Source organism: Antechinus flavipes, chromosome 3 (assembly GCF_016432865.1).
Source record: "Antechinus flavipes isolate AdamAnt ecotype Samford, QLD, Australia chromosome 3, AdamAnt_v2, whole genome shotgun sequence".
Taxonomy (NCBI): Eukaryota; Metazoa; Chordata; class Mammalia; order Dasyuromorphia; family Dasyuridae; genus Antechinus; species Antechinus flavipes.
The window spans coordinates 310648837-310670729 of record NC_067400.1 but is presented as its reverse complement, the minus strand read 5'-3'; the positions used below and the strand labels follow the sequence as shown (position 1 = coordinate 310670729).

The following is a 21893-nucleotide window of genomic DNA, read 5'->3' as shown; positions in this document are numbered from 1 at the left end:
TAGACTTCTTAGGACTTAATACATGATAGCCTGATTGTGTAAGATATTTAATTCAGCAATTAAGCCTCTATTAATTACTGGGGCTACACACACACACACACACACACACACACACACACACATACGCACATGCCACTGAGGGAGAAACATGTTCACAAATAAGTAAATATAAAATATTTGTTTGGGATTGGTAAAACTTTATCAATGTAGGCAACTCTAAAGTGAAAACTCTCTCTTACTAATGTGGATAGATGTGTGATTCATTTGTAACTTTTTGTCTTAGACACTGAATGTCTAAATTAGTTGTTTATTTTTGAAGCACATAGTGAAACTATGTTAGAAAGTCCTAATATGGATTTCCGTGGTTAGGAAGAGCATTTTGGCATGCTAAATGAGCACGGGAGAGGGAAGAGACTGGAAGTAAGGACAAAAATTAAGATGCTAGGACCAGGAGATCATTATATACTTCAGCAACAATACTATATGATGATCAATTCTGATGGACCTGGACATCTTCAGCAATGAAATGAACCAAATCAGTTCCAATAGAGCAGTAATGAACTGAACCAGCTACACCCAGTGAAAGAACTCTGGGAGATGACTAAGAACCATTACATTGAATTCCCAATCTCTATATTTTTGCCTGCCTGCATTTCTGATTTCCTTCACAGGCTAATTGTACAATATTTCAGAGTCCGATTCTTTTTGTACAGCAAAATAATGGTATGGTCATGTATACTTATTTTGTATTTAATTTATACTATATGTGTGTGTGTGTGTGTGTGTGTGTGTGTGTGTGTGTGTATATATTTAACATCTACTGGTCATCCTGCCATCTAGGGAAGAGGGTGGGGGGAAGGAGGGGAAAAATTGGAACAAAAGGTTTGGCAATTGTTAATGCTGTAAAATTAACTATGCATATAACTTGTAAATAAAAAAAACTATTAAAAATTTAAAAAAAAAATTAAGATGCTATTGAAATCACTCAGGCAAAAACTTTTATGAAATTGAATTAAGATGGTAATTGTATGGGTGGAAAGGAGATATATAAAAAAGGTTTTTGAGATTGATGATAATAGGAATGCATGTGGAAAATGGGCCATCATCATGTATAGTATACAGTAAGTAGGTAGGTCATTTTGACAAGAGTATTGAGTGAAGAAGAATAATGTGATTTCAGTCTGGAAAAATAAGTAAAGAGAAGGATTGTAAAGGTTTTTAAATGCTGAACAGAAGAGTCTTTCAGTTCTTTGAATAGGGGAATGGTAAGATTCTACCTCTGGTTTAAGAATATCAATTTGACAGCTAGGATGGATGGTGGATTGGCCAGGGGAGAAAGTGGAAGCTGTTGCCAAGATGATAAGAATTTGAGTTAGGCTGGTGAGCTAGCTGTGTGAGTGGAGAGAAGGGATGGGTGCAAAAGGTCCTAAAATGTAGCATTGGCAAGACTTTTCAACTGATTGGATGTGGGAAATAGGGAGAAGAAAGAATTAAGAATGATTCCAAGGTAGCAAGTTTGTCAAGAAGGGAACTTGGGAAAGGGGTTGGATATAGGAAGAAAGAGAATGAATTCTTTTTCAGGATATGCAGAGCTTGAAATACCTATGAACCATCTGAGTAGAGATGTCTAGGAAGTATAAGGTAATTCAAAATGGGTGTCCAGACAAGGCATGAGATATATGTAGTAATAAGATTTAACTGATATTGATTGCATGGAAAAGGAGAAGATTTAGCCTGAAAAAAATCAGACTCTTTAAACTTTATTTTCATGAATATTTCAAATATTTAAAAGCATATAGAATATCTGATTCTTTATTAACAGTTACAATTACTAAGGAAGTGGGAATCAAAGAGTATTGCCACATTGTTGTGGAAATTGCAAGGTAGAAGGAAACATTTGACTCTCTGTCCTGTTTAAGGGAGAGGGGAACATCACATTGGCATTGATACACCCTTCACTACCTTCATTGACATTCTGTGCTGGAGACATAAGTTTGTGAGATGAGGGATTTCAAGAACATTTTTGGGGTGTGAGTTAGAGAAATTGATCCAGATGGCAAAGCTCTTTGATAGCTAACAATTCACTCTCTCTCCTTCCCATGCCAGATGAAAACAAGGAGGCATCTAGGATGTCCCTCAGTAAAGACCATAGATGGTACTAGAATATGTCACACAGCTCATTTGTATTCATTGGAACCCTCAACACCCACCTCTATTCTATCCACGGAGAGAAAAAAAAAATTAATGTATTCCAGCAAATGCCCACAATGCAGATCATTATCATGTGAATGACAGCAGGGAGAGACTTGAAGAAAGGAGGGTAGAGGAAAGAGACCTTGGAATTAAGCTGCTTCTAGCTGGCTTCCTCCCCTGACAGGTAAGTTTGAGAGGCAGTCATGGCATAGGGGATTGAAAGCTAACTTTGGAGCTAGCAAGATCTGGTTTTAACTATTACCTCTGTCACATAATGGCTATGTGACTCTTAGCAAGTCATTGAAATAACAATTTCAGAGAAGGTGACAACATGCATTGATAAACACTGTTTTTTCCCTGGGGAGTACTTTTATATCAATAAAATCTCTTTAATAGCTTTACATCATGAATGAAACTGCATTTTGGGGAGCTGCATTTTTTCTTTATTATCATAAACCCTTTTAAAATCTCCACCCCTTTATCTGTAACTCTTTCTACTTTTTTATTCAATTTCTGTCCTCCCATATTGAGAAAGGTACTTTGACACAATCTTAATCATCATTCCATGTTCTGAAGTTCAACTGGGCAGACTAATTATTTCCAAAAAGAGGCATTTCAAACAGCAAAGAAAGAAGCTTCTTCTTCTGCCATCCCTTCCCCATTAGCCTGGAACATGGCATAGAATATTAGCATAATGCCAAGTTCAGAGGAAGTTGGTGCAGGGGTCCCAGCAAACAACTGTGATTGCTTAAGGGAAGGAAACCGCCTCAGGGTTAATTGCCAACATCTATGCTTACATACACAGGGAGACAAACATGCCTCACTGCTCTCATAAACACATAGAAATCAAATTACCCAGTTAACAGACCGGATGTAATTTTTTTTTTTTTTTTTTTTTTTTTTTACTTTGCATAGTTTCGACTCCAAGATGGAAGGGTTAGATATAGTTTGGTTAACTCAGGCCAAAGGGGCTGCTGCTGATAAGAACTTTTGCTTCACCTTTAACATTTCATTGTTTATTTTATTTTTTGTTGTTTACAATTTTGGCAAATCAGTCATTTCCTTAGAGGGAAAATGAATAGCAGACATAGCGTTGTTGATTTCCATGTTATTTATTTCAGAAGATCTCAGGGTACTTTATTTTTGACTTTGCAAAAATTATCATGTACTTATTGTGAAAAGACTGAATGTATTCACATTAGTTATAGACAGTTTTCTGCATAAACAGGGATTCTAAACCTTCATGGATAGACTTGAGGGCATTTGGGAACTTGGATGGAAAACAAATTGCTTCTTTATTTCAGTACAATCTTTCTTTGTAATCACATACATATATATGTGTATTTACATTTTAATTTTTGCATTTAAAAATATTATTCTGAGAAGTGATCCATAAACTTAACCAGATAGCTAGACCATGATAGAAAAAAGAAAAGAATTTCTTTATAAAACAGCCATATAACCAGAATTTGTCTTTCCCACATTTTACGATCCCAGTATAGATAGACACATCGAAGAGAGAGGATCTGGCCAAGGCGAAGTGATTTGTGAAGAGCTCTGAAGAACTGTTTATCTGAGACCAAAATATGGATAAGCATGCCAATATTTAATAACATCAAAAAGGAGTTGGGGGATTGAAGTTAGAAATCTAGATTTTGACAAGAAATTTCTTTAATAAAAGTTTTAAAATCAAGACTTTGGCTAAAAGAAGAATTTGGATGGAGAATACTTATTATCTCTGTTTCATAGACATGTAATTAAGATCATGAAAGAAAGTTTGAAAAAAAAATAAAACAGACAAAGAGATATAAGCCTATTGTCTGGAAAAGTAAGATACCTTCTATTTTCATAGTAGGGCAGCTAGGTTGGGGTAGTGGGCAGCGATCTGTACCTGGATATCAGAAAACTAGTATTCAAGTCTGACCTTAGATACTTACTAGCTATAAAGTCCACTTCACTTCTATTTTCCTTAGTTTCCTAATTAGTAAAATGGGGATAATAATAGCTTCAAATATTTACAATCCTCTGTAACTTAATTTCTATTTCCCTCAGTGTCCTTATCTATAATATGAGCATAATCATAGTATCTATCTTCAAAGCTTATTGTGAGGATCAAAGGAAATATAAAGCAGTTAGCACGGTATTTGGTACATTGTAAATGCTATTTAAATATTCATTATTAGTAATAATTATCTAAATATTTTAGTAAACATCTTTTTTTATAAATGAAGGAAATGAAAAAGTGACTCATTTCTTTCTTTTTTTTTTAAACACTTGGCATGTTACCTTGGAATATAATAGATATTTTATTAAATAATGCCAAAAGGTATTCATTTGTTGAAGTAAGAAGAATATCAGTCTTAAAACCCAGTTCTAGTCTTCACTTTGCCATTATTGTGTAGTTTTATGATCTTGCACAAGCCAGCATATTTTCATGTGTAAATTATGGAATTTAACTGCATGACAAGTGAGGACCTTTATGTTACTAGAGACTAGGGACTACCTAGTTTAGGAGGACTAGGTAAGGACTTAAGTGATGTGATTTCAAGAGTACTTAAAAACAACTTTTCACCCATTCCTTTCTCACCTGTAGTGAAGCAAGAATTTTAAACTTTGTAGAAAAAGTCTGACCTAGAAACAGCTTAATCTTATATTTTACTTGCACTAGGGAGAAAACAATTATCATTAAGCTCAGACTCAGAGTAGAGGGGTTTAAGGATGTAAAGAGAAGAGTAGAAAGAGTGATGGACATGACATTGGAGGATCTGAATTTAGATCCTAATTCCTTCACTTTCAATCTGTGTGGTTTTGGATAAGTCCCTTCAATGGATTTAACTATAGATGGGGAATTGGACTAAATAAACTCCAAGATCCCTTCCAGATCTAAATTTATAATCTCATAGCCCTAAATTACATCTGTGCTTAATAGCACAGATGCATCTAGAAGCCTACTTAAACAGCCAGAAGCCTACTTAATTCAATAAACATTAATCAATTATCTACTATGTGAAAGACATCAATTATATTATTAATAATAAGCCTGATGGTTTCTTTTGTAAATTTGCAGTGATTTGTTGATAATATCATCTATATAAATTTCATAGCAACTTTTAAGTGGGATTTTTATAATCATCCCCATTGTGAAGCTGGAAAAACTGAATTAGCCAGCTTTCCTAGTCTCACAATGCAAATCAGTGATAAATATGGAAAGAGAGGTCTGGCTCCTTCCCTTCTCCACTTGATTGACTCCAGTTCTCTCCATTTTAAATACACATCTTTTCTCTTCTCACAACTACCTATCATTTTAAACTAATCACTTAACTTCACTAGGCCTTGAATTTTCATTTTTGCCAAATGAGATAACTGGATTTTCGTGTTTCAGGATTAAGCACAATGCCTATCCCAGAATAGATGTTCCATTAATGTTTATTTAGTGGCTAATTATGTCTATTCTTAAGCTCCTAGACAATTCCAAAATTCCAGAATTCTACCTCTTCATAAGACAGGCCTTCCATAAATTTTCCATTATTTTTTTCCCCTCTGATGAGATGAGTAGAACTATCAAATATGTAATAAATAGAAATCCTTTTTACCTTTCACACATTTTCAAAATTTCCCCTGCTGCTTCAGCTAATTAATTATCAATGTGATTTGTGTTTAGACAAAAGGGTTTGTCTCCTTCACAGCCCATCTGCTTCTTTATAACCTTGCTGTGAAGTCATTGAAAAGAGGAGTTTGTGATAAAGCAATCATCTCCATGGCAACTGACTGCTATGTCACAAACACAGGACTGTGACCTCACTGCAGGAAAAAGGTGATAAATCTGGGTTCTATTATGGAGAAGATAAGGGTTCTTACACAAACATGAAAGTTCAATATTTTAAGAATTAGGGGATAAGGAAATCAGTCTATTCAGAGAAATGGAACTAGAGCAGTTTTCTTGGCCGATGAAATGTATAATTTATAGTATGAAGAACAATTTTAAAGTACCACTTTTTTATACATGCAGGTACAATTTTCCCATAAATATAATTCTGGGCCCAGTTGGGCTGTGTATCTCATACACAAAATACTGACCTTTCTCTTCTAAATTCATTGATATATATTATTGACAAGCAATTTAGCATACTATCTTATTTTATAGATGTCTCATGTACAAATACATTATGGGAGGCAGTATGTGTATATACTCGCAGTAATAGTTTTTCTCATGTCTCACACACATTCACACATTTTACTTGACCTATAATTCTGTCACATGTAGCTGAAATTTTAGCTTCTTCCTTTTCCTCAAACAAAATAGATGAGCACCTTTTCTGCATTTTATAGTCATAGAGTTTTCCAAGGCTCCAAGAGATTACAAGACTTGCCCAATGGCTAAGACCAGTATGTATCAAGAGAAGGATTTGAATCCAGGTTTCCTGATTCCAAAAACACTTCTATATTCACTAGGACTCCTCCAAGACAATGCATACATTGCATAACAGAACACTTATTCATTGAATTAGAAAATTTCTAATAAAAGAGGAACCCTAGAGAGCTTACATCCCTAGTGCCCACTGCCATACATGCACATACTTCATTTTGCAGTCCAATCCAATAAGCATTTATGAAGCAGTTACTATGTGTAAGTTACTATTCTTGTCACTAGGGATGTAAAACAGCTTTTGCTGTCATGGATCTTTCCTTATACAAAAAGGAAAAGAACATGAAAAGTTAAGTATATGCACAATCATTTGTTAAGGGAAATAACATTAAAGAAGGCATTGGAAAAGGCTTCCCCATGAGGAGACACTCCAATGAAGATGGGGATTCTAAGAGATAGAGCTTGGGGAGGTGAAATTGCTGACACAAACCTCCAGGCATGGGGTGGGAAGGTGGGGGAATGTCATTAAATATTATGTAAAGAAATGGAGGTAGGAAATGGAATGAATGAGCAAATACTTAAGGGAACTGAGGCTCAGAGAGATTAAATGATTTCCTGAAATCATGCAATGAGCTTTGTGATTAATTACATACAGTTTAAATTATCTGTGTTTTCCACTTGAAAGTGACTTTCAACCTTCTCTTGTGTTAAGAAACCAAAAAGACATCTTAGATAGCTAGCTATCTAAAAGCTGGTCTCAATGATGTCTTTTTGGTTTCTTAACACAAGAAAGGTTTGAAAGCTGTTATCACTTCTTCTGAATAAGTCTAGGACCTCTTGGACAGCTGTAGCTATGCTTAATGTGATGGTTTTATAGCTTTTGCTTCTAGCTTTTATGGATGGGTTAAAATTCAACTAAAAATGGCGTTTGTGTAAACAGACTGGCTCAAAGCAAAATGGCCTAGATCAAAGTACAGATGTACCTCTGGCCAGAAATGACACATTCAGTTGTGATAGTTACTAAGCACAAGAAATAATTCTCTCTTATACTGAGTGGATCCATTTATATAAGATTCTGGATTCTGAAAGGGAATTATGCCTTGTAACCAAAATATATCTCTGAAAAAAATAGCTAAACTTATTGAGTCTAAAAGAGTAAGAAGGCAATTTCTGAAATCGACCCGCAGAGAAAGAACAGAAAAAACTGTTACCATAAGTCCTGATCAGGTTGTTACTTCTTTCCTTGGATGGCTGGTCAACCAGTTATTCAACTATATGACACAGTCATTAAATATTGCTAGCTCCATTCTATTTTTCATCTGAAAGCTTTGCATTTCTCCAGCAATCAGACACTTCTGGAAATTATATGTGCAAAGTCATAGATTCTTAGACTTGTAAGGGACCTTGAGGGCCATCTAATCCCTGGGACTCTCTTCCCAGCATCTCTTATAAGTGGTCATCCACATAAAGACATTTAGAGATGAGGCGATTACTACCTCCAAAGATAACTCCTCCTAGAAATATTTTAGAAGGGTTTTCTTTGTAAAAACAAGGTAAAATAGATGACCTCCAAGGTCCTTTCTAATTTTGATTTTTTTTTTAATGATTCTAGATAGCTCTAATAGGAAGGTTTTCCATCTAAAGAACCAAAATAGACCTCTTTATGATTTCCATCCATTGATCCTCATTCTACCCTCTGGGGATAGCAAAACAATCAGAATTCTTTTGCCATAAAACAACCTTTTAAATAAATAGAGAAAAATAACACATTTTCTCCTCTATCCACAACACTGTTTCCCTCATTTATACCCCTGCCCTTCTCATCTCCAGCCTTCTCATTCCCATTTACAGCAAAAGATCTGGGTATATATTTTTTTAGTTTCCTTCCCCATTCTATTACCCCTTTCTACAACAGTTTTAACTTGTCCATGTCTTTCCTAAAATGTGATTCCCATAATTAAATATAGGAATTTAGATGTGTTCTTATTAATACTGCTAGGCTATAAGCATCTACTTTCTGGACATTATAGTTCTAATTAATTTAGTATAAAATTGAATTAGTTTTTTTGACTTCCATGTCATCCTTTTAATTTGTATTGAACATGCTTACTGCATGGTGATAAAATGAAATAGAAATAGCACAAAAATTTTCTTTCCCTATACATGTTTATAATGTAATGTACAATCAAGGAGGACCAACACACATGGAGAATACAAAAAAAGGACAACAACCTGAATACAGTGAAATGTAATTCACATTGCAGCTTTTCATGGTCATATAAGTAAGTGCCAGAGGCTGGAAGTAAATAGAAAAAGGGAAGCCAGGATGGACTAATCAGAGAAACCTTTAGGTAGCAGGTGAATTTTAAGACTATTATTAGAGGGTAAAAATGTGTTTCAGGAAAGAGATTTTCAAATGAGAAGAATGACACATTGAAAGGTTTAAAGTAAGAAATGAGCAGGGCATTTGCAGAAAAGGATAACTTATATTCCCTTCCCATCCTCATTTTTTTGATATAGATGTCTTGAACATAAGTGATTATATGAAATGATCTATATTCCTTGTCCATGAGCCCTGAATAAACTGAATCTTGTGTTAAATATAGGCACATTTCACCTAATTTTATTATTGATTTCATGAAAACTTGCTAAGTGAAACAATATTAGAGAGGACAGCTAATTCCTAGGATAAGAAATGAGCTGAATAGTTGTTGATGGGACAGGGAATGCATAGGTTGGTATATGAAGGGTCAAAGCTAGAATTTCCTGGGTGTGATATCACCCAAATACATTCCATTAAAATTGTGGACCATGGCTACTATTAATGATAACATTGTGCAGAGATGGTGGTTGGGCCAGTTAACTGGCTGATACTTGAAGATGCAGAAAATCTTCAGCCTTCAAACTGATTTTGTTAAATGGTTGCTTAGTCCTCTGCAATAATAATAGCAACAACTCACATTTATAAAAACTCATTTTTAAAAGAATATTCACAAAAGAAAAAAAAGTCCTGAGAAATGCATAGTACAAAAACTACTCTTAAATTTTACAGAAAAGTGAATTTAAGTGACTTGCGCATGATCTCAAAAATGGCAAATTTCAAAGACAGAATTCAAATCCAAATCTCTTAACTTCAAGTACAAGGATGAATTAATTGTAGCATACTTACTCTGGGGACAGATAACAGTTCATGGATTTTATAGTTTAATTGCCTACCAGGAATAGGCAAACCAAAGCCCAAAGGCCATCCAGCCTGCCACCTGTTTTTTGTATGACCAGGAGCTAAGAATGTTTTTTTACATTTTAAAATAATGTTGTAAACTTTATTGTACTTCATTTGCATTTTAAAGTTACTTCACTGCAAAATTTTACAACTTTATTTAAAAACATTTTAAAATATTCTTAGCTCATGGATCCTACAAAAACAGATGGTAAGCCAGATTTGACCTGCAAAAAACAGTTTGCTGACCCCTGATTTATATAGCCAATATTTAGAATTTGTTGTAGTATATAATTTTGGTTGATTGATTTATATGTATGTATGTATGTATAGTTAACTAATAGCAGTAATGTTTTATTATAATTTTTTAGTATATGAATTATTAAATTCCTGTACTATATAAGCACATTCTTATACAAGCACATTTACATGGTTTCAATTCAAATCAATTCAACAAACATTAAGTAAGCCAGTACCATAATCATGGTACCTCACTAGATATTAGGGATAAAAAAGATGAGACTATGACTATTCCTGCCCTCAAGAAACAAGTAATTGTCATTGTCTTCTTCTAATAACAATATTAACATTTATATTAATAATAACAATATTAATACCAGCATTTATATCCTGATTTAAGCTTGACAAAGATCTTCATCTCTTTTGTTCTCTGCAATAGTGCTTTAAATACTATAACTATTTTTCTCATTTATGGCTAAAACTCATAATATTTACCTGACTTGCCTATAACTATATACTTCATAAATGCCAGAGGTAGATTTTAAATTTAGATATCTCCTGCTTCCCATATCTACATGAAAATTCAGATTGAATCAGTTCCCTGTGAAATTAGAGGAACAGAGAAAGGAATTGATAGATGGCTTTTAAAGTATGGATTTTATATTTTATGTAGTTTGGAGAGTATTCAAGATTCCTTAGGAAGAGGATATTCCAATTTAAATGAAGTCAATTTTTATTAGCAATAATTTGAGCAAGGCAAGTCTATATATTTCAGAAGGTTAGTTGGAACAATTGCACTCATACACATATTAAATGATTGGGGTCTATATATACTTTATTGGTTATAGAAATGGATATCAGTTACAGAGATGGATAAAAATGATCATATCCATGAAGTGAGAAAACAAATTCACAAAACTTAAATGATGATTTAAGAGGGTAAGGATTAATAAGGGAAAAGAAAATTGTTAGTAAATCAAGATGGCAAACCTACTGTAGAACACTGTGCTGCTTCTGGATCATTTGCATAGGTGTTGTGTCTCTTTAGCCTGGAATGAACTCATTCCTCTCAATTTCACAATCTGAAAATATTGTGATTCTGAGAGTCTGTGATTGGTAATGGAAGATCTGAGGCCAAAAGAACCCTTTTTAGTGTTGACCTGGATGAAAAATAAAACCAAAATCTAACTGAATTAAGTGACTTTTCTTTTAACTTATTCCTTTTTCATTTTAATCTGAGGCCATATTTCTAAGGTATGAATCTGAATGATCTGACTTGTTTTCTTTTTCACTCATTACCTGACTCTGCATAATTCCATTACTTTGTTCTCTTTACTTTGTCATTTGACAAATTTCAAAATTTCAAAAAGAAATTAAATTTCAAAATTTCAAAAATTAAAAAATGAAGTTCAAGGAAAAAATAATAAGATGTTCACTTTGTCATGCAATTTATGCAATAGGGCAATTCTAAATCCAACTCTGAAAGGGAGAGAGGTAAATTTCCAAATTTTTCTTTGGAACCAATTTTGGTCATTGTAGTTCTATGTTGCTGTTTCATTTTTCTTTTTATCCATTTATATTACTATAAACATTGAATATATTTGTCTCCTGGTTCTACTTAATTCATTCAATGAATCAGTCTCTAGAAATCTTCCTTGTTTTTCCAAAATATTCATTTTTGTCATTTCTTACAATACTTCCTTTAATATTCAAATGTCACAATTTGTGTGACTGTTTCTCAAATAATGGGTACAACTTTGTTTCCTCTTATTTGCTACCACAATAAGTGTTGCAGTTGACTATTTTCATATATGGCGAATCTTCTCCTTTTTTTCCTATTTTAGATCTCCTTTGTGTAAATGTATGGTGATAGGTTCTGTTATCCAAAGAATATATTACATTTTACCTACTCTACCCCTTTTGAAAGCAAAATTCCACATTGCTTTTCAGACTCCTCAGAATAATTCAAGGCATTTTCAAAAGTATATTCGTGTATCTGTCTTCCTGTAGCCTGGGAGAGGTATGTTTTATAAAGCTTATTTAAGAGACAACCTAATGCCAAATTTAGGAAATGTTACAAAGAATAATTAAGGAGGAAAACATTCCCTTACATCCAGCATTTCCACTAGAGGCAGGATTACAGAATTCCTAAATCCATTCTTATGGGTATAAGAATTTGTTTGATAAGTCAGTTACTGCATACTAATGATCATAGTCACAAAATACAGTATTCTTGATTTACATTTTAACAAAAACTATCAAAGAGAAGACATTCTAAGAACACGAGAAAGTAACTGGTAAGTCAGTTATTTTTCTTGCTCCTATATATTTCATTTTAGTACCTGGAAATGTGTTAATAGTATTTACTAATACAAGCATTGCATTACCATATATGTTCCATTTTTCCCCATTCATTTAATTCCTCTCCTTACCTCAGATAGAAAATGAAGTTTGCATTGTATCATCCATATACTCTCTCCCTCCAAATTCCTTTGAAATTGTAAACTAAGGTGCCAACAGAGACTCCTAAGGGTATTTCATAACATCAGTTTTGTAATTGGAGAACACAATCCATCTAGAAATCAGGACTCAAAACCATTCTTGGGTGAATGGGTGGGGATGGGAGTAGGGGGTCATATACTCCTTTGTCAGTCTGGTAAAGCTCTTCTTAAAATAAAATTTTAAATGCAAAAAATATATGGAATTACAAAGAAACTATATTATATTGAAATACCTTTATCAAAAAAATTTTTTTTTAATTCCATGAACCTTAGATTAAGAAATTCTGCTCTAGGTTGAAATATGGAAGTAAAGTTTTAAATGTTCCCCTTTTCTTTAAATTTTCCTTTTAAAAAATGTTCTTTCTTTGTTTGGGGATGTTTTTTAGATACAGTATAATGGGTTTTGTCAATGAAAGAGAAAGCTGAAGATTAATTCAGTCACAACAAGATTGTCAGCTACCCTTCCTTTACATTCACCAAAAGGTCTTTCTTCACCATTTTTCTAATCCCTATTTTCACATGATTGTCCTTGGCTGTCATCACGGAGCTTGACTGGCAGTGAATTTGGTATTAGGTTTGGCCAAAAATCAAAATAGATAATAGATGATGTGGTTATATATTTAAGTTTCCAGAGTAATTCCAAACACAATAAAGCTGTGAACTTGAATCAAAAAAGTGTCCTTCAGAGCCCAGGACAATGCTAAAAGGACTTAACTCTCTTTTACATTCTTATTATTTTATAAATCTGCAGGAACTCTTTTTATTCTTTTTTTTAAATGTTAGCTAGGATACATATTCCATTTTGTTTCATCATTCATGTTGTTTTTATTCTGTTGTAATTTTTTTAATAAGAGAAATATCTGAAGAAAAGATTGTTATTTCACAGAACTTGGTCACTGATTGTTATGCAATTTTAGGTAAGGAACCTTTTTTTAGGATCTTCAGATTAAAACAAAATTCTACAAATGAATAAAAAGATATTAATGGACTAGATCCCAGATGCTCACAATTTCTATACCTCCATTTCTACATCTTAAGAGATAAAGAACAGTAAAGGCCTAATGGAATTAAAGTGTATAATCTCTGGAATGTCTTTTTAATGTCACAATATAATTTAGTACTTTGATAAGAAAATAAAATGGAGACTCACTACTATACTAGCTTTGCTGCAACATGAAAATCAGAGATAGGATGTCTGGGCTAAAATCTCCAACCTGTATAAAACAATCCAGCTTCTAGGGCCTTTTCTTACTAAATATTTACTGAAGTGAGAGGAGTTGTATGTACTGTTCTGTCAACCTGCCTCAGGACAGTATCCTTGATTCCTTGAAAGAGAAAGCCTGACCTTCTCTGTTAACTAATCTCTTCCAACTATTCCCCTCTAGGAAACCTTTTGATTATAGGGAATTAAAACATTCTTAAAAAAGCATTTATTAAGCTCTTGTACAAGACAAGGGCCATAGATTGTCTGTAAATATTCATAATACAAGAGTGAATGTGATAAACAGCAAAGACAAGACCCAGAAAAAGGATTTGGGTGGGAGGGAGAAGTCATTTTCATCTGGGAACAAGGAAAGTGTCAAGCAAAAAACTTTTTCCAAAGTAGGAACATTTGTCCTTGAAGGAAGGGGTAGGTATCAGTAGATCTGAGATTTGGAGGCTCAGCTTAACAATTCTATGCTGCAGGTTCCTCAATAAGAAAGAACATACTAAGTGACCCGTAAGGATATTTCTGTTTCTAAATCTATGATCTGCATGAAAGTATCAAAATGGATAAGAATTTTGTAAAATCAGGTGATAAGTATTATAATAAGGATAGAATCATGAAAAGATTCAACTCACTGAAGTCATCTTCCCCTCCTCAAATTTCTTATATTTCTTTAGGTCTCCCTTTTATCCTTTTCACATATTCCTGTTTATCATAGTTATTTATGTGTAATTCTTATCCCATGTCATGGGAATCACCTTTTTTCTTTCTTTTTTTTTTTTAATCACTGTATGAGTTATTTATGTGTAATTCTTATCCCATGTCATGGGAATCACCTTTTTTCTTTCTTTCTTTTTTTTTTTTAATCACTGTGTGAGGTATTGTGGTATAATAGAAGGAACAATGGATTTTGGAGCCAGTGTAACCTTTTGCTTCCCAGGCTTTCTGTTTTCTCTTTAGCAAAATATTCTAAATTTTTATTATAAATTTATGATTTATTTTCCTCAATTCTTTTCATGGAGTAGGTAGTTTAAAAGTGTTTATTGAATTGAAATCAATAGAAATTTAATCTAGCCACAATGTTGTCTAATGGTATGAGTCCCAAAGACCCTACTAGAATAGTATTCTAATATATAGCAACCCATTGATTATAGACAGTGTGCAGTTGTGAATAGAGAATTAGAATTAGAGTCAAAAAGATATGAGTTCAAATTTGGCATTACATCCTTGCTAGTTGTGTGACTTTGGTCAAGTCACTTAACTTTTCTCTTCAATTTCCTCACCTGTAAAATAGGCATAATAATAGCATCTCTCAGTTGTTATGAGGAACGAATGAAATATTTTTAAGTGCTTAGCCTAGTGTCTCATCTCTTCTTTGTCAACTTTCCCATTGATTCCTTCATATATTCAATCAATCCTCAACTTTCTCAGGGGTTATGTTTCTAGAAAATGGATAAAAATCAAAAAAGTAAATGTTGATACATTGAACCTATAGAAAATAGGGGGTTAAGTACCTGCAACAACCACAAACTGTAATCTTTTGCTAAAGATTGTTGAAAATGAATTTTTCTCACACAAGTCTTTATAACAAGATATTAAATCTGAATATAAGGAATAAATGGAGGAGTAGTGGCAGTTATATCAGAAGAAGTTATATTCAAAAGGAAAAGGGGCAACCTGCCATCTCTAATATCACTTTCCACTCTGTGATTGAACTGTTCCCCATCTGCATCCCCCATGAAAAGTACACATCTTGGGGTCAGTCACCGGCTCCCATTTGGAGCTCAGAACTATTCCAGGGTAGAACATTGTGAGGCTGAATGCTTGCTCTGGGTGAGAAGGAAGTGAAAATGTTGAGGACTAACTATTCTTGTGTATACATCCTTCCAAAAGAAAGCAAGGTCCTTAAGTGGTGGCACTCTTTCACATTATTTTTTTTTTTACCTATAGTATCTTTTATATATGAGATATTTAAAAAATGTTTACTGATTTAAATTGAAGACTGCTCTTGTTGTTCATTTTATGTAATATAATTTCTACTCTCAAATCTAAAAAACATCGGGGGAGAATACATAGAGTAAGATCTGTGTGTCCTACATCTTTGTACTATGGCTTATCCTAAGCCTCAAATAACTTACTTAATCACTCATTTGGAGTCTTAAAATATGGGTTTTTAAAATCCTGTAGGAATATAGCATGATAACAAAAGGAGAAGGAGCAATGAGTTAGATTTAACCCTTGACTCATTCAATCAGAACTGCCATGTGAAAGGGAATTAATTGGATCATGTGGATAAGAAATGGGCTAAGGTGTGGTACATTTTCTTAGTAGTTTTTGGGAGTAATTTCTGGATGATAATTTAAGTTTTTCACTGAAAATGAAAATTCTCTTGGAATTAAGATTTCCCAAATTGAATTGTGTGGTTGCTCATCTTTCCTCTAGTATATCTTGCATGTAACCCCACTCACTACACTCTCAAATATTATTGGTATACAAAGTTTAACCATCATTGAAACCTTAGAAGAACAATACAGTTTGTACAATCTGTTCTCCTTTTTCTTTGTCAAGATTGAAGAAAGAGGGAGAATCATGAATACATGGTGCAATTGTCACTGAAGTTCTTGGATTTGCTTGTAGAATTTTGGAGAGAAATGAAAAATTAGAGGATATTTTGAATCCTTAAAAAATCCTTAAAAAAAATTTCTTAGGTGAAGTCTTGTACTGGGGATGGGGATAAAAGAAGATTGGATTTAGACTCAAAGTCAAAAGACCTAATTTTAGCCTCATTTCAATCATTTATTAGCTGTGTGACCATATCATTTAAGCTTTCTAAATCTCAACTTTGTCATTTCATCCTTTCACAGCTGTTTATGTGATCTTATTAAAGTCTCTTACACTCCCTGAATCTCAATTTCCTCATCTTTAAAATCGGGTCTTCTGTGTTTCTTTCCAGCCCCAAATTTATGATAATTTGATTCTATGATTTTATTCTTTTATATACATAAAAAATAGTCTTGCACTATTTACTACAAAGGGTTATTGAAAGGAATATCTTTTGAAAAGGCTAAAATGGTATATAAGTAATACAGGTAGAACTTGTGAATAGAGAAAGGATGATACTATAGAAAGTTAGAAGGAGAACGGTGAGAAAGCATTACCATACCTGGGGACTTTCCAAGTTCCTCAAATGGGCATGCTGTCAAGTACCTGGCTCTGCTGCCCAAGTGTGCCCCCCCTGTGAATATCCAGCTGTGTTTTCCTCTCCACTGGCAGAGTGAGGGATCTGGGTTTCTAGGGACTCCTGCGTGACCCAAGATTGTTCCCCAGATGTCTGTCTCTGTCCTCTACAACATAAATAATGCAGAGACAAACATGAAAACAATCACCTCCCTTTGTCTTCCTTGACACTTTCCTGGATAGCACTGTGATACACTTCAAAGAAGGGATTATCAGCTCCAACCAGCAGAGCCAGAAGCCTGTTAGCACACTATGCGGTACAGTGTCATTCTCCATGTCTGCTCCTCCCCTTGATTTTTCCTTTTCCTTTTGCTTTCTCAAGCTTTTCAGATGGGCTTGGTTATCACAATCCTGTGACCCAGGTGCTATCTCTCCCACTGAAAGCCCCTGAAATCTCTGAAAACAGACCAACCCCTTCTTTATTGCATAGGCTAGCTGGAAAATGGAGTCTTTTCTCCTTAGTCCATAGCTTGCAGAACTAAGTTTATATAGGTAGATGATGGGGACTTTCAAATGATACGCAGGCAGGTAAGCTGATAGAAATGATAGAATCTTCTGCTGCCATGATAACCCTGTATTCATAGTAAAATAAATGGGGGTAGGAAGAAGAAAGGTACCATCAAGGGGACTGTGAATATTATAGGTAAGTCAAATGAAGTCAACAAACATTTTTAAGCTTTTGCTATATGTCAGATACTATACTAAGAGTGTAGGATTAAATACATGTAAACATAAAGACAGTTTAAGAATAATAACAGCTATCATGAAACTTTATCGATTACACATTAGACTCAAATTGTCTTATTTGATTAGGACATTCAGCCTACAGTAGCAGATTTTGCAATTACTTTTATTTTCTGTTTTACCAATAAAGAAACTGAGGCTTAAAGATATCTATCATTGGCCCCATCGTATAGTTAATATGTTAGATTCTCTATTCCCCAACTCAAATATGAAAAATCAAGTGCTTTTGCATCCCAAACTATAGCTACCTCCCACGAAGCAATCATGAAGGTATTTAGATTGAAAATATTTTTTTAAAAATAGTTATTTGGATAAGGTAAGGATATAGATAAGAAATAATATCTAGACCTGTTTTTTAATATAAAAGATGTTTGTTTTTTTCTTTGAAATATACCATGGAGAAAAACTAGTATGGTATATGGCAGGATCCCAAAAAAGCTTTTAATATTACTAGAATATTTGTTGGGATAAATAAATAAATAAAACATTTTTAATTTATTAAAAAGTAAATATGAAATATTCTACCACAAACACTCTTGCCTTTCCCCTTGACTTTTATGGATGGAGGTCAAATGAAGGGGAAGTTGAATGGATAAGTAAAAGTATCAAGTAGCTGACCAATCAGAGAATTCTTGGACTTCAGAAATAGTCCTCCAAAAGGAACTGTATGATTATAGATAAAAGAAGTTCCAATTGAATAATAGGTTAACTCATCTCAAGCCTTACCATATAAAGACACAAACACAAACATATCCTTTCTCTCCAGTCATTTGGGATTTAAAATTCTAAAAACATTAAAAATTCTATTTTGATTACTACTGATTAGGGCCAAATTTTGCTATTGAATGTTACATTGTTTTTATGTTTGATTCCAGAATGGAGAGGATGACACACACACACACATAGAGAGAGACAGAAATAAAGAGAGAGAAAGAAATAGATTAAAAGATGAATAATTTTTAGGTATTTCTACCACTTGTTCAAAATAAATTATCCATCAATACTTTTGACCCAAATAAAAACATTCAACAAAATACCTTTCCAATAATTGGATTTTTCATAGGAAATCAAGAGAAAAACACCAGTTGCAATCATTCCATTTTCATCTGTTTGAGTTCAAATGACTTTCTATGTTCATCTTTGTACTTTTCTGATATCTGGGTTTAAGACATGAGAATTCTCTGAGGTTTTTCAATAAGTCTCATCTGCAGGTGATCCAACCATTAACTGTGCTGTAACAGGCAGCTACATACTGAAAGACCATCCATCTTTGGACTTCCAGAACCACATTTATAGAAGTTCCTTTTTATTAAATTTAACAAGAGTTATCTGAAGCTATTCCCTTTAGCCAAATATAATATTTCATTGGCATATTAAACTATAAAAGTCTAGTCTGAGTAGTATGGATGTCCACACTCCAACCATCCTTTACTAGACAGCTACTTTTCTACCAATGCCCCCCTCCCCACTAGAATTTGTCCATGGGAGAAGGAACTATGTATAAAGGGTGAAGGAAATCAGTGGCTTTTACAGTTTCCCACTTCATAATAGCTTCTGTGGAGACAAAAGAGAGATCAATTTCTGACTGAATAGTAGAAACTCTTTCTCCTCTTCCTACTATCTCATTCTCTTTCTTTTTTAGTCAAAACCCAAGGGACAGGACTGACACTCTGGCTTTGTTTTGGGTCCATTTCAAAGGCACCCTATTCCTAAGGGAACAAGTATAAAGAGTTTTCTGAAAAGCACCTTATAAAAGTAGTCTTTAGTGGGAATAGTAAGGACCTAAGAAAGAAGGAGTCTGCAGTGTTTAATTTTCAGAATGAGCCTGGCATTGACTTGACATTGATAGATGCAAATAGGGATAATTTCTGGCCACGCAGATACCACCTGGCTTGAAGCAGCTTTGATCAAGATCCAAGTATGAAGCAGAAATTTCTGTCTGAACTAACTGGTAAGACAAAGGCATATACAGAAATACAAGAATATGATTTCTCCTGAGAGAGTCTATGATCCTTTCTGAAGAATAAAAAGCATCTATGTACATACGTGTGTGTGTATGTATATATGATGTGTGTGTGTGTGTGTGTGTGTATGTTTGTGTATACGTGTGTGTACATGGTGGGGTAGAGTTTAATCTTTCTCTAATGTCACAGGAGAAGGGAGAATAACTCTGGAGCATCTTTACCCTTCTGGTTCTTCTCTCTCCTTCCTGAGATCAATTTAACTAAGCAATAAATACCTAATATATATATAGAGAGAGAACATTGTACTAGGTGCTAGGTAAGGTAGGGAAATAATTGAGACTATCTTTATTCTCAAGGAGCTTGTGATCCAAATGAAGAAGATTATATACACTAATAACTACAACATGAAATAGGAGTGTATTAGATATTAAAGTGCTATGAGAGATCTGGAAGATAGGGAAGATTATTGTTGATGGATAATTCATAGAGGGCCCTAAATTTGGAGTAAGAAGAAACTGGACTCAACCCTTGGCTCTGCCAATTATTTGCTGTGTGATCTTGGTTAAATTACTTAATTTCTCTGGGTCTCAGTTTTCATTCTATCTCTAAAATTGAGTTTAGACAAAACGACCTCTTCGTCCCTTCAGCTTTGAATTTATGAATCCAAGACTTCATGTAGGAGCTGGCATTTGAATTGGATTTTGAAAGAAGGTAACTTCTCAAAAGATAAAAATGGTAAAGAAACGAGAAAAATTCATATAAAGAGCACATCAGAGAAAAAGGCACATTACCATATTAACACTCTAGGAGAGACTAAAGTTACTTACTCTCTTGATTCAGGTGTCTGAACACTAACCATTCTTCCCACTCAATTCAATGATATTTTCATGACGAACATAGTGTTTGTAAGGATGATCAGTACATGGACTTACAACAATGGCATAAAACTCAAGTAGACAGACACTAAAACATTTATAAGGATTCTTGTGGGTTGCTCATTGACTTAGAAAACTACATATTAACATTATCTGTATGTATCTATATATTAATTTATTTGGTTAAACATTTCCCAATTACATTTTATCTGGTTCTGGCTGCACTTGGAAGTATGGGGCCAGGTGGTTGCATTTTGACACTTTGGGATTAGCAGGTGGCACTCATACTTTCCAATGAACATCAAGAATCTCAGAGAAGTAGGAAAGATAACTCACATTAGTCTAAGATAACTCACATTAGTCTATATATTGTTTTGTTGTTGTTGTTGTTGTTGTTGTTGTTGTGTTGTTATTCAGTTATTTTCAGTAGTGTCCAAATCTTTGTAACTCCACTGGGGTTTTCTTGGCAAAGATACTGGAGTGGTTTGCCATTTCTTTCTCAGCTATTTTACAGATGAGGAAACTGAGGCAAACAGAGTTAAATGACTTGTACAGGGTCACACAACTAGGAAGTGTCTGTGGCCACATTTGAATTGAGGCCCTATATTTTATTTACTCTGTCACCTAGCTGTCATATGCTAAGAGCTTAGTCAGTGCTAAATTATTGAGGCATTTTGATTGGTCACTTTAGTATAAGTAAATGGTTTGAAAATTGGAAGTTAGATCGCATAGTTAAAAGAAATTCCATCTCTTATCTGTGAGTTACTTGGGGCAGCAACTTGAAATCAAAATATGCTTTGGCTACTGAATTTTAAAATTTTGTTTGAGAATTTTAGTCTGCTAATATCTTCAGAAAAAGGAGCAGCATAAAATTGACTTTCTCAGCTTTGTGAATGAATAAGGAAAGGACCAAGATGTTGCTTTAAAGATACTGTTCTGCTTATTGAAAGCAAACAACACTGGAGAAGTAGACACTATAAGGCAGCTTTGATCCTATTCTAGTATCTTAGAAAAAAGCAAGTGTGAGGAGAAACAGAAAGAAGGAAATAATCATGTGTTAAGTAATTATTATGTGCAAGACACTAAGCTAAATTTTTACAAATATTGTCTCATTTGGTAGGAGCTATTATTACCCCAAATTTCTGGAGGAGAAAATTTATACACAGAGTTTGTCCAAGGTTAGACAGTTGGGGTCATATTTGAATTCAAGTCTTCATGACTTCAGGCTCAGGGTTCCATTCACTGGGCACCTAGTTGCCAATGAAAGCAATGGTTAACTTTATCAGAGGAACAACTGAGTATTATAATGAGTGTGCTTGCACCCTTTATACCAACCTTTTAACCTG

At 33.9% G+C, this 21893-nt stretch overlaps 1 long non-coding RNA gene across 2 annotated transcripts in view; it reads right to left on the bottom strand.

Moving 5' to 3' along the window:
• LOC127554091 (uncharacterized) overlaps window positions 1-21893 on the bottom strand; it is a 113396-nt gene that overhangs the window by 77218 nt on the left and 14285 nt on the right. Inside the window, exon 1 of one of the 2 annotated variants that reach the window (XR_007951891.1) lies at window positions 5787-5872. The exons of the other annotated variant lie outside the window; for it this stretch is intronic. This is a non-coding gene — a long non-coding RNA (uncharacterized LOC127554091). Of the gene's footprint in view, window positions 1-5786; window positions 5873-21893 lie in introns of those variants that run through there. 2 annotated transcript variants of the gene reach the window in all.